Raw genomic sequence first — 13,673 nt, 5'->3', positions numbered from 1 at the left:
TGAGACGATACTCAGTGCAGGGTTTTTAAAGGGGACATAGCATGTCCACTTGACCACTAGTTGATATGGTTCCTTGGGGTCTTAATGAAATGTCTGTAACTACTTTGGTCAAAATACCACAAGGATCATTTCAAACAGCTTTTACCCTGTATAAAACAGCCCTCCACAGAGTGACCTGTTTTGAGTGCCTGTTCCTTTAAATGCTAATGAGCCAGCTCCCCCTCCCCCATGATTTTAAACGATATAAATTACATATTTTATATGATATAAATTATCAAATATGCATCCCATACTTTGTATTCCCCTTCTGTTGTCCTGGAGTTTTAATTTTCCCAATCACATAATTAAATGTCCCCCTCTGCCCCCCCACTACAAGCACACAAGCAGCAGTGTTGTGCAAGTTCACACCTCTCATGAACTAGTTCAAAGTTCAGTTCATACAAGTAAACATGAATACTTCACGTTCATAGTTCACCATTTAAATTATGAACTAGTTCAAAGTTCAGTTCATTTCATAGTTTTAAGGTGGAAAGTGAAAATGAAAGACTTAACTTGTTTTTTAAAGAAAACTTTATCCATCACTACCCCTTGCCTTAAACTGTACTTCATATGTATCAATTCCTAAAAGAAATGTTTTTTAAAATTTTTTTTTATTGTTGCTAATTTTGCCTGTTTATTTATTCATACCCTGCGCGAGTTTGTCTACCTGTTGCTGGGAACTCGTACCCTTTGAAGGCTGCAGACAATGTGTTGGCAGGGTCCTGGTCTTTTTGACTTTCAATTACTTGGAGATAACTTCTTAGGCTAGCTGGATGCTTCAGCTCCACATGCCGGTTTAACTTAGATGCGGATGAGGCTGACGTCCGGACTTGCTTTTTCAGCGCAGGACGACACAATTTGCACAGAAAGGTGAGATTTTTACTGTCGGAATCTTTATCAGACAGTGTGTAAAAAATCCCGCAAATAATAATAAGGTGCATCGGATGTAGTCGCTGAGTCTGCGTCTCTGCTTTCACTTGCCATTTTTATATGAGACCGAGAGCGGTTGTCTTGGAATACGTTGCTTGTTTGGACGACATGTGTGTGCGATGAATCCTGGGTAACATAGTGCGAAGTCGAGTTAGTTGGTGGGCCAAGGCCATGTAGGGAGACTTCCAGTGTATTGTGACGACACAGTACACAGGAAGCTCAATCGAGTCACTCAAGCATGACGTTTCTGACTTAGAGGAACTATAACAAAACGCGCGAGTGTTTTTCCCCCAGAGTTTTTGGGTTGGTAGACATGAGCCAGATACCCACATTAACCTGTAGAAGCACTAACAAAGTGGAATTTTCATGATATGTCCCCTTTAAAGTTAGCTGGAATATAAAAACACACCATCACATTTGCATCATTTGAGCTCTGGGAAGCATCTTCACATGCAATGATAGAAGAAGACTGAGAAATAGTTTCCCTGTACATGTCCCTTATGCTATCCACCGAACATGCTCTGTGTTTCCTGGACATATGAGCAGTAAATGATGATTTCACACTGATCGTATTTTTACAACCAGTGACTGGACATGCCACGGGTCGCCCCTCCACTGCTCCTTTAAGTGGGATGTAAGTTCTGTCACTGTGCGACCCTGGCGCTCACACAGCGGAATGGCACATTTCAAATCTGTAACAACGGCTTTAGAAGTAACAGAGGATGCCGGCTCATTGTGAACCCGATAGAAATGAGCTTTAAAAGCTGCGTAAGTACAAAATGTCCGCTTGCAGTCGGCGCCAAAACATTTGAAAATACAACTGGGTGCGTTGCTATGAACTCTACAATGCAGCACATAACCCCTCAACGTCTCTCATACTTCGCTGCAAAAACCGCAGGTAATCATTTTTAGCAAACAAACAAAACCTTCCGATTTTGTTAGCTTAGCTTTAGAAGTGTTCTCCCCTCCTCCGGTGACGCTGTAATCCAATTTCCTTATGAGGTCCGTTAATTCAGTTAGACGTTTCTGTCTTTGTTTATTAGTGAAGGAACAGTATGAAATTATATGGCCCCGTAAGAATGCCTTTTAACTTTCCCAAATGATACTATAAGTTACATCAGTAGTTATATTTGTTTATATAACAATGTATATAATGTTTTTCAGAAAAATGTCAATCTGTTTGGAAAAGTACTGGATAAATCCTTCATCAGACAACAAGAGAGCATATAGCCGCCATGAGTAAACTGAATTTTGATTCGGAAAACTGAGCTCTAAAACCAGAGGGCTATGATCGGATATAACAATACTATTATACATGCATACTTTGACATTAGATAATAGCTTTTTGTCAACGAAAAAGTAATTGATATGCGAGTATGTTTGATGCATCGGAGAGAAAAATTAGTATTGTCTGGTTGATGGGAAAAGAAATCGCCACGCATCGACAGCCCGTGAACCCGTGAACCCGCAGGATGAGCGGGCGCGGTCGGTTCCCCTCACGAGGTACCTGAGCCGTGGCACGATGAGCCCTGTCCAGAATCGGGGGCTCCTCCAAGCCATTAGGACCCCCAAGAACGTTGTGTAGAACCCCAGTGATGAACTGTGTCGGATTTCCCTTTTCCAAACCCTCTGGCACTCCTATGATACGTAGATTGCATCGTCCTCCTCTATTTTCCAGATCATCAGTCTTCTCCTGTAGTTTTTTGGCTCAAATTTGCGTATCGTGTCTCCGTCGCCTCCAAGTGGGTATCCGAGTCATTCAGCCCTTCGTCATGCTCACGTAGTTTGTCACTGCATTCATCGAGGGCAGTTGTTATCAGAGAGATGGCCCGCTTGATCTCTTCACGGAGACCGCTATTCTCTTCTTGAATAACTTCCTTGACAATCTCCCGGAATGCCTGTAGCATGCTAGCGTCCACAGTGTTCTTGCTATAGTAGCCTTAGCCTCTGAGTCGTTAGTCAGCACGGTTTTGGAAGACTTGGGAGGCATTTTTTGTTCCGAAGATTCTACCAAATACTTTGTTGACTCTCAAAATACTACAATGAAATAATTATTTAACCAGGCTATTAACGAATTATAACTTATTTAGTTATAGGTCTTCTTGACCATAACGCGAGTCATGAGTCATCTGATCCTAATATTTTACTTTATGGGTTCAATAATACCTGTCAAACCACACTGGATATCATAGCCCTCATTAAAACAAGAATGAAATCCCCTAGTAACACCTCTCCATGGGTTGATGACAGGCTACGAGAACTTAAAAGGCTGTGCAGAAAAAACGAACAGAAGTGGAAAAAGACCAAACTGCATGTCCACTACCCAAATATGAAAGAACTCTTAACTTCCTATAATGACAAAATACAAATTGCAAGAGCCAACTATTTCTCGAAACTAATCACTAGTAATTACCATAATAACAAGAAAAGTTTTTATCCTTAAGTGCTTGCTCATTGTGGGAACTGTTGGGTTTCTCTATAAACTTAAGGTCTTGACCTTATTATGTTATGATTTGGCTCTTAAATTCATTTTTGTCATGGACTTTTGTGTGAAGCACTTTGTAACCTCGTTTAGATAAGTGCTACACAAATAAAGTTATCATTACTATTATTATTATTATGACCCTACTGATATATTGTTAAATATAGGCCTACTCAATTCTAAACATAATTTAGCTGTATTTGTACATATTATTATCTGTAAAGTATAACATATAAATTTGTAAAATGTAATACAGTTTTATTCTGTATAAAAAAATGTTGTTGTAATTTTAACTGTATTGTATTGCTTTTTGTATTACAGTTTTTCTTTGTTTAAACTACAGTAATCTGTAAATTCTACAAAGAAATATGATTATTTTAGCATATTTTTACCTTAAAATTAACAGTTATGTTACGTTCAGTATTTTACAAAATATTACTGTAAATTAAACCCTGCTTCATTGTTTTTCCATTTACAATATTTTTATGTCATGATTTTACAGCACTTCACTGTAAATTTCACGGACTTTTCTTACAGTGTGGTGTAAATGAGTCGTTACCTGGAATCTCCCAGAGAGACGACAGGTAACATACTGCAGTACACACTTCCTGTCCTGAAACACACACGTTACACAGGTCTGTGTGTGTGTCGGTGTGTGTACGTGAATGTGTGTTACCTGGACAACCTCCTCTGGAAAGCAGACAACCTCAGTGTGTTGCCTGGCAACAGGCCAGGTGGGTAGGGTGTGTGGCTTAAGTCCAGGTACACCTTGAGACTCCTCCCACCTCGGTCACACATGGTGAGACGGACACCTGAAAGTTTTCATGAACACACACACACACACACACATAAGTGTCTGTACAACTGTGTTAAACTGTTGTTATTACACACATAAGTGTGTGTTTTTACCTGTGTTTGTATGTGTGTGTCCACATTCAGACGTCCTGTTGTTCAAACTGATTCTGTCACAGACCAGACCCTGAAAACAAACCAGCTCTGAGCTACACACACACACACACACACACACACACACACACACACACACACACACATTACATTACATTACATTTCATTGAGGTGACGCTTTTGTCCAAAGCGACTCACAATAAGTGCATCAAAAAGCAAAACTACAAAGTGCTATAAGTAAGTGACATTTAAGTGCTACTAAATTGTTAGTTTTAAAATGTTATTCAAGGTGTAGTCTGAAGAGTTGTGTTTTTAGTTTGCGGCGGAAGATGTGTAAACTTTCTGCTGTCCTGATGTCCATGTGGAGCTCGTTCCACCGTTTAGGAGCCAGGACAGGAAACAGTCGTGATGTTGTTGAGTGACAGCTGTCCCTCGCAGTGAGGGAGCAACAAGCCGATTGGCCGAAGCAGAGCGGAGTGAACGGGCTGGGGTGTAACGTTTGACCATGTCCTGGATGTAGACTGGACCCGATCCGTTCACAGCACGGTACTGTTAAGACTAAAATCTATGTTTTCCTTTGAATATGTGTCTGTGAAGATGGCAATGAAACTGAACTCTAAACAAGTGCAGTATGTTGGACGGGGGGGGGGCAGGGGCAGTTTGGGCTGAATATGTGGGAGAATGTGTGGCCTTCACATAGTGACTGATAGTAGCCGTTGCTGGCTGGTTTTAATCTTGAAGTTGGTTGTTGTGTGTGTGTGTGCGTCACATCGCAGTTCAGTCTTGCACCTGTCTGATAATGCCTGTTTGAGAGGACTGTACATCTGTGGCATACAATACACTGTACTTTAACTTGTTCTCATACCTAACTTACTATATTACAGCATAAACTCCATTAGCTTTATTCAAACATCACACATACATGAATGCACTGTTTTCATAAGAAACTGTGACCTACCCTTAGAAAGAATTCAAGCAGCTGCCACTAGGGTCTGAAGGACAGATAGGAAAGGCACATGCCATACTGAAGACTCACAAGCTGTCAGCCGATTCAAGGCTTGTTTTAAAACACCAAACCAAACACTGTCAGAATGTGAAGATTTTCCCAGCTACTGTCAAAGGAGGGACGGAACTGGGAGCGGCTCCTCATCATTGGCAGATTCCAGTGCCTTGAGGCTGGGACCAGCCTGTGCACTAGCCACGTGACTCCCCCTCCCAATGAAGTTCTACCTATTATTATAAATATTGCACCTGTCGTCCGCTCGGCGCGACTCTTGACTTCCCCGGCGGTATTAGGCGGCTTGGGGCTGTACGTTGAGTGCCCATAGCTATGTAGTAGCTGTTCATTGCTTCTAAATAAATACTTTTTTGAACCAGACCGACTCTACCATCTCTACCTAAGGAAAAAAGAACACGACAAAATTTGGTGACCCCGACGTGATCCTGTAGGGAACTGTGATGGAAATTCATCTTGAGATTTGAAATAATGAAATTCTCAGACTGGAGTTGCCTTTGAGTCTTTATAATAGTAAACTCTGCAGAGGTTACACAACAAGCACGGGTGCTCAAAATGGAACTGGCCGCAAGTTCACAAAAGCCAGAACTTATACAAAGAGGCGTTTCATAAAACATAATATGAAAAAAGACATGAAAGACATGAGATCATCTGTGTCTGTCCGTCCGCTGTAGCAGTTGGAAGAAAAACATCACCAAATAAGGGCATGCACCCTGTTGATCAAGGTCATAGCAGTAAGACACTGCCAAATAAGGGTTCCATCCTGTCAGGTAGACAGTATCACAGCAGTTAGACACCTGGATAGGGGGATTTCCAATACCTTAGACACTGGTCAGTTGAATTTTCCACTACACTTCCCCCTTTGATCATCAATAAAAATATGATCACAAACAAAAAACAATCAAGAAACATCATAATCAACATCATAATCATAGAAGAATATCGACGAGTCTTCAACCCTGGCACTTTGCGCACATACAGGGTCACATCCACCATGGAGAGGTTCTAGAACATACGATGCATGGTGGGGAGGTGCAATAGGTAGCCGCTGCTGTTTTTGTGGAAAGAAAAAAAAGTTCTTTTCCTGTGATTGAGCAAGCATTTGAAATGAAAAATGGAAGGAAATCAGGTCAAACAACATCATCATCTCATTAACCATTATCAAAATTTAACATACTGTATAGATTGGCAAAAGTAACTCATATTAAAATGTAATAAAACGTTAAATGTCAACATACAGTATATTTAAGGTTGAAAATATCCAGTAAAAACTTTTTTAATTCTTGCTAGGAAGTAAAAATGTATTAAGGATGTACAAACTTCATAAAGTATCAACCTCAAAATTTCACAGAGATTTAAATTAAGGCATCATAAAATATGAAGTTGAAAGGATAATTGCAGTAGCTGTTTTTGTCCAGTGAAATCACTAAGAAGCTAGCTGGGAGGAGAAAATAACATAAAAAAAACCTAAAATTGAGTATCGTCATCAGAACCATCTGTGCTGTCAGTGTCCAGGTAGGGAGGGATGGGGAATAAGTTACGGATCAAGGGGACCTGAATCACTTCTCTTGTGTCTAGTCAAATTTGCATGTGCTGGATGGTTCTGAGAGGACACTGTAGGAAAAGAGGAGTTCGTTAGATCATCAGAGACTTTTACAGGAGTGCGTCTAGACAGAATAATGTGCAAAACAATAATAGAGGAGATCATGAGTAACACGTATAGCAAGCCTCTCAGGCCACACAACCCTGGATGTCGAAATGGATGCCATGGCCGTGGCCTGTCCATGGTCTCAGTTGTCTGGCAGATTCTGTGTTGTGGCAGAACGCTCGTGTGGTTAATCATACAACACTCTTGGTGCTTCTCAACCTGTGGAAGTATCAGTGTGTGTGCTTTGAGTTGAAGGCGTCAGCTGGTCAGATGGAGCTGGTACTCATTTGCAGTGGCTGGCGTGGATCCAGGTGGCTCTTTCAGCAACTTTCACTGCTGTGTGGGTTGTGAGCAGTACCTGGTAGGGCCCTTGCCACCTGTTTCCTGATGTCTGAAAGAGAAGAAGTCAGAGCAATAGGACACCATATCATGATCACACAAGTCTGTGGATGGAAGCGGAGAAGACGGAGGATCCACACCAATGTGGGGTTCGTTTTCTCATTCTCATGTACATCAGCACCAGAGGCAGGACTTTTGTCGATGCAAGACCTGTGTCTTCACAGCACTTTGCAAGTTTAGTTTTGAGTGTGCCGTTCTCTCGTTCCACAGTTCCACCACTGGCTGGATGATATGCACAGTGTGTTCGCACATCCATAGTTAGATGAGAACCGAGTTGTTTGACAGCTTCGTTTACGTGTCTGCCGTTGTCACTGGAAATTCTGCTAGGAATTCCCCATCGTGGAATAATGTCTCTTAACAATGCAAAATGGCAGACGGAAGATCTGTGATGAGACCGTGGTGTGCTATCTTTTTACCAGAAGATGTGAGGAAGTTTCTGTGTTGCCAAAGGGCGCCAAAATCATGAGTTACACCGAACGCATATCTGGAGTCAGTGTAGACTGTGAGTGTTTTACCAGTAGCCAATTTGCATGCTTCCGTGAGTGCGATGAACTCTGCTGCCTGGGCTGAGAGGTGATGAGGAAGAGAACTCGAGAGGAGCACTTCGTTATCTGAACAAACAGAAAAACCAACACAGTTAGTACCAGAGACAGGGTCACGTGAGGCGGACCCATCGACATACAGAATCAAGTCAGAGTTAGAAAGAGGTTCGTCAGAGAGGTCAGGTCGTGGGGAACACTGGACTTGAATTTCAGCCACACAGTTGTGTTCTTCCCCGTCATCCGGAAGCGGAAGCGTGGCTGGGTTCAAAGTTGAACAGCGTTTCACTGTGATGTTGGGCATGTCAAGAAGAACAGTGTGATACCTCAACCAGCGAGCAGCAGAGAGATGTGAGGTCTTCTGTTCTGTAAGAATGAGAGACACAGCATGAGGAACAAGGAGTCAGGTCAAAGTCAGAGTAACCTACTATGTCTCGTGAGGCAAGGACGGCTTTTTCACAGGCGGCCACTGCACGCAAACAACGTGGAAGGCCAGCTGCCACCGGATCAAGTTCGGCGGAGAAGTAGGCGACAGGGCGATATTTGTCACCATGAGACTGAAGGAAGACGGAAGTCATGCAGCGGTCTCTCTCATCCACAGCCTGAACAAAAGGTTTGTCAGGGTTAGGGAGAGCAAGAGTGGGAGATTGCTGCAGCGTCTTCTTCAGTGTGACAAATGCCTCGTCTGCCTCTGGAGTCCAAACCACACGTTCGTGAGGAGTGAGTGATTTGCCATGGTATAGAGCACCTAAAGGGGCTTCAAGAAGAGCAAAGTCAGGAATGAACGTTCTACAGAAAGAGCATGTGACGATGAATGACATGAGTTGTTTCTTCGTCAAGAGTTTAGGCATGTTAACAATAGCTTCGACTCTCTTATCAGACAGGGATTTGCCATCTTTGGTGACGACATGACCCAGAAGCGTGACAGTTTTTTGAACAAACTAGTTTGCTGAGGCTGACTTTATGGCCCTCACGAGCCAGATGTCTCAGCAAGGCGATCGTATTTGTTTCACATTGCTCCTGTGTGGGACTGGCAATTAGTAGATCATCAACATACTGCAAGAGAGCTGAACCCGGAGTGAGGATGAGGGATTCAAGACTGTTCCTGAGAGCCTGATTGTATAATGATGGAGACTCACAGTAGCCTTGACACAGGCATGTGAACGTGTAGGCCTTGTTTTCAAAATTAAAAACTAACCAGTACTGGCTGTCCCTGTGGACAGGAACACAAAAAAAAAACATTGGATAAGTCTACAACCGAAAACCACGCTGCATTAGATGGAATTTGGGAAAGCAGCGTGTATGGGTCGGGAACAATATGCGACCGAGCAATTACAGCATCATTCACAGCCTTCAGATCTTGCACAAACCGCCACTCAGTAGGTTGACCTTTGTCTCTGATCTCCTTAACTGGGAACAGTGGAGTGCGGACCGCTGAATCAGGTCAGGGGACAATTACACCAGCCTGCAAAAAGGATTCAAAAACAGGACGTATCCCCTCCACTGCTTCCTGTCTGAGTGGATATTGTTGTTTACATGGCCTATAATCAGATTTTGGAGTGATTTTGCCCACATTATATTTGTCCTTTGCCCACAGTGTTTCAGGCAGATCTGAAAGTAAAGGAGAAAACATCAGAGGGGCTGGACAACATTGCATAAGAATGAAGGTGATTTTCAGTCACAACAAATGAGCGTGTGGCTGGAGAACAGAAGGTTGGAGACATTTTTAGATCAAATGCACTCAGACTGGGTGAATACATTACGTCAGGCGTGGTTGTGGGTTGCCAATCAACGGCAGCCTGGCATGATCTGACAAATGGGCCTAAGTCTTGCCACTTGTCATCATGAGACTTGGAGAGCGAGATGTGAGGGCTGGAATTCGAGACGACGCTAAAAACAGTGCCATCTATTGGTCAGTGAGTGAGACGGAAGCTGCACTTCTGGAACCAGACCAAAAATATTGGACACTTTCACAAAATCATCAGGAAAAGGCAAAAAAAGAGATTCATAAACGTGATCTGCTGTGTCTGTCACATGTGAAGTGCAGTGCAATTATCAATGTGCATAAAATCTGAAAAAGGGGTGTCGAGAGAGTGTGACGTGGAGAGCAGATCAATGGAGGCATTATTAGGAAGTTGCCACTGATATACAAACAGCTGCTCATGTGTGGTCTGTGACATTGTGAAGAAGAATTGGCATGACGTCACTCCATCAGGGAGGATACTAAATTGAGGCCCAACACCATCATCAAATCTCTTTCTAATAGATTAATTGGGCAACAGGGAGACAACAGAAAATCATGTTCAAACCTTATGGGATGTTTGTCAAACTGAGCGGCGCATTTTAGAGGTTTTGTGAAATTTTCTTTTACATTGGCACCGCTGGCACCTTGAGAGAATATAAAGTGACCACTCATCTCAGGAGATGTGGGCAAATCTGACATCCTAACCACAGAATAACCTGCACCAGAGTCGACCATGAAATAAGTTTGTGACCGTTAACACAGAGTTCGAATGGTGGCATTGACGCATTTTCTTAAAAGCATCACTATTGCTTAACATAAGAACCACAAAGTTGTGTTAGCTCTGGTGTGTGTGTGTGTGTGTGCCGATTTCTGCATTGCTGGCATTTATGGACTTTGTGTGTATGTGCGGTTAGAATTGCAAGCGATTTCTTCATTGCTTTGGCATGTATGTATCTGTGTTTCACTTCCTTTCTCTGATCCTCGGCGGGTGTATTGGTCGTCTCCCCGTCTGCCTCTCCTCACTTTCTGTAGTTCAGTCAGCAGTGAAAGTTCTTGTCTCCCCGTCTTCTCGTCGTTGGGGGCAGTTCTTTGCCCAGTGTCCTTTTGTCTGCAGATTAAACACTCATCTCTGGCAAGTGGGGGTCGTGAAGAAACCTCTCCCACGGCCACGTCCGCGACCGCCCCTCTCTTCCTGGTTCAGTGAAGTTGGCTCTGCTATCAGCGTTATCTTGTCTGCGTGGCCTTGACAGGGCAGACACAGCCTGCATCATGGTTAGCTGTGCTTTCTGGAGTTGTTGATTCTTTTCTGCTGAGCTTTGTCTTTGGCTTCTTTGTGTTGACGTTCAGCATGTTCAGCATGACGTCTGACCTCTGTCAAGTGAGCATCCTCAAGCCCGATGCAGGTGTGGCCTGCGTCTGCCCGTAGTGGGGGGAGCAGACCATTCAGGAAGGCCTGTTTCAGATGTGTTTCATAAGCCCCTGGCTCGTTGCCAAGGTTGCCAGGTATGGGGATGCCTCTGTGTTGATTAAACAGGATGGTCAGACGTGTGAGGAAATCTCCTACGGTTTCGCCTGGTTGTTGTTTGCACCCCGTTATTTTGGACATGTCAATTTTATTGGGGAAGGCGGTCCTCAGGGCGTTGAGGAGTGTGTTGAGAGCATTGACGTATTCTGCATGAACCGCATCATCCCAGTCTGGTGAAGTCAGACGGAGGTCTCCCCCACAGTGCTGACGTATTTTTGCAAAGTCAGTGGGGCCTAAAGATGAGGAAGAGGTGGCGTCATCATTCAGTCCTCCCGCTGCCCCGTCTCCATAGACTGGGAGAGCGGTGGGTGGAGTCTGAGATGGGCCTGATCGTTGATTGGTGGAGTCTGGTCTCTGCACATCATCATGGAGGAGGGTTTTGTCGTAGGTGAGGAGGAAGGCAGGCGTCGAGGTGAGGACTGCCACACCCTGTAATGGAGAATACAGAGATCTATATGATTTCTTTTCAACTTTCTCAGTTTCCTTCTTATCAACCTTAGCCATCTGTTTAAATGTTTGTTTTCTGTCCCTACACTCTGCCTCTTTTCCCACATTTCAAGACACTTTCTTATTATCTTCTGTCTTTCCACATTGCGACCTTGATTTATTTATTTTCTCTTTTTTTTTTTTTTGTTACTTTTTAATTCTTCTTCTTCTCTCTTAAAAGTTTAATTTTTTCGACAATAAATGACCCGTTATGAGGAAAAGCAAAGTCTCTGGACCATATTGGAAGAAAATGTCACACTTTCCCGTCCTCACTCTTGCAACCATAAAGCCCACCATTTGGACTTTCTGTATGAAATCGTACTCATCCACAATTTCTACATCCTTATCAATTAAGTGTATGAAATCGTACTCATCCACAATTTCCTTGAACACTCAATTTAAGACGTGGACGTCTCCACGAATCCTTGTCCTTTCTCCGGCAAAACAGGAAAATGCCATCAACAAGGATGATTGCCACAGGGACGAGTCAGATTAACATCATTAATCCACAATAATCCAGAGAGAATGACTAATACACCCGTTCCAAATAAAACCCTTTAAATGTATTATTTCTTATGTTTGATTTTGTATTTGAGAAATCATCTAAACAGTCATGAAAATCAGAATTTCAACATCTCACCAGATATAAGATGACCAAAGAGAGGTCTTTGGATCCCTGTGAAGAAGGTCCGACCCCAAGTTATTTCGGCCTCTCTTCTCTTAACTGTTGGAGGTAGAGGCAGAAGATTTTCTCTGCTGGGTGATCAGCCACCGAAGACTTCGGGTCCAGACGATCTTTCAAGGGATCCTGTTCGTGACGCCAAGTTTGTGATGGAAATTCATCTTGAGATTTGAAATAATGAAATTCTCAGACTGGAGTTGCCTTTGAGTCTTTATAATAGTAAACTCTGCAGAGGTTACACAACAAGCACGGGTGCTCAAAATGGAACTGGCCGCAAGTTCACAAAAGCCAACTTATACAAAGAGGCGTTTCATAAAACATAATATGAAAAAGACATGAAAGACATGAGATCATCTGTGTCTGTCCGTCCGCTGTAGCAGTTGGAAGAAAAACATCACCAAATAAGGGCATGCACCCTGTTGATCAAGGTCATAGCAGTAAGACACTGCCAAATAAGGGTTCCATCCTGTCAGGTAGACAGTATCACAGCAGTTAGACACCTGGATAGGGGATTTCCAATACCTTAGACACTGGTCAGTTGAATTTTCCACTACAGAACTTTTGACCAGAAAGGCCGGAACCCAAAGTCGAGGCCGCTCCGATCGATTCTCTACATACTCACAAGGCGCCAACCTAAAAGGGAGCAGAAACCTGTTAAAACAAATTCTGCATTAGTTATATAGGCATTGATATAGATTGTGAGTGTGCGGAGAGGAGAAAAGGAGGTAAACCTACCGTTCTGTGTTTTATGGAAGCAATGAGGGCTATGTAAAATAAACAGAGGTCTGGTACCCTGTGAAAGGTCTGGGACCTTGTGAAAGGTCAGGGACCTTGTGTGGGGTCTGGGACCCTGTCTTGGCTCAGAAGAAACAAGATAAAAAGCGAGGTCTAGGACCTCGCTGGGCGGGCGCCACACCCTGTGACGCTTTGAACCCTTAAAACTAATTCAGATTGGAGAAAAGACAGACGATTCATGCAATAGATTGCATCCGTGCAACCTAATCTGGGATTAGGTGTGAACTGGAGGAAGGGGCTACCGGCACTGACGAGTGAGGAGCTTAACTAGCCAGACACACCGTTGCTTGAATTGGGCAAAATTAAAAGATGCCGACCATAACATGTTACGAGGACTGACAGATGAAAAGACTGACTAGAATAAAAGACTGACAGAGACCAAAAACTGACAACATAAAAAATATAAGATTTAAGAGGTCTGAATGTGTGGGTATTTATTAAATACTAAACAATAGCGATTTGGAGATTGATTAAAGAATTTAA

At 43.1% G+C, this 13,673-nt stretch overlaps 1 protein-coding gene and 1 long non-coding RNA gene across 2 annotated transcripts in view; both read right to left on the bottom strand.

The window, feature by feature from the left end:
• The window catches only part of LOC118103061 (H-2 class II histocompatibility antigen, I-E beta chain-like), a 37,925-nt gene that overhangs the window by 17,974 nt on the left and 6,278 nt on the right, over positions 1 to 13,673 (bottom strand). The window lies entirely within an intron of this gene.
• On the bottom strand, positions 4,030 to 4,496 carry LOC124851366. Its single transcript, XR_007032418.1, has 3 exons — positions 4,361 to 4,496; positions 4,128 to 4,263; positions 4,030 to 4,064 (listed from the first exon to the last, which is right to left on the bottom strand). It is a non-coding gene; the product is annotated as an uncharacterized LOC124851366 (long non-coding RNA).

The sequence above is a fragment of the Hippoglossus stenolepis genome, chromosome 23 (assembly GCF_022539355.2).
Source record: "Hippoglossus stenolepis isolate QCI-W04-F060 chromosome 23, HSTE1.2, whole genome shotgun sequence".
Taxonomy (NCBI): Eukaryota; Metazoa; Chordata; class Actinopteri; order Pleuronectiformes; family Pleuronectidae; genus Hippoglossus; species Hippoglossus stenolepis.
The sequence above is the reverse complement of the archived record's forward strand: the minus strand, read 5'-3'. Positions and strand labels throughout refer to the sequence as shown.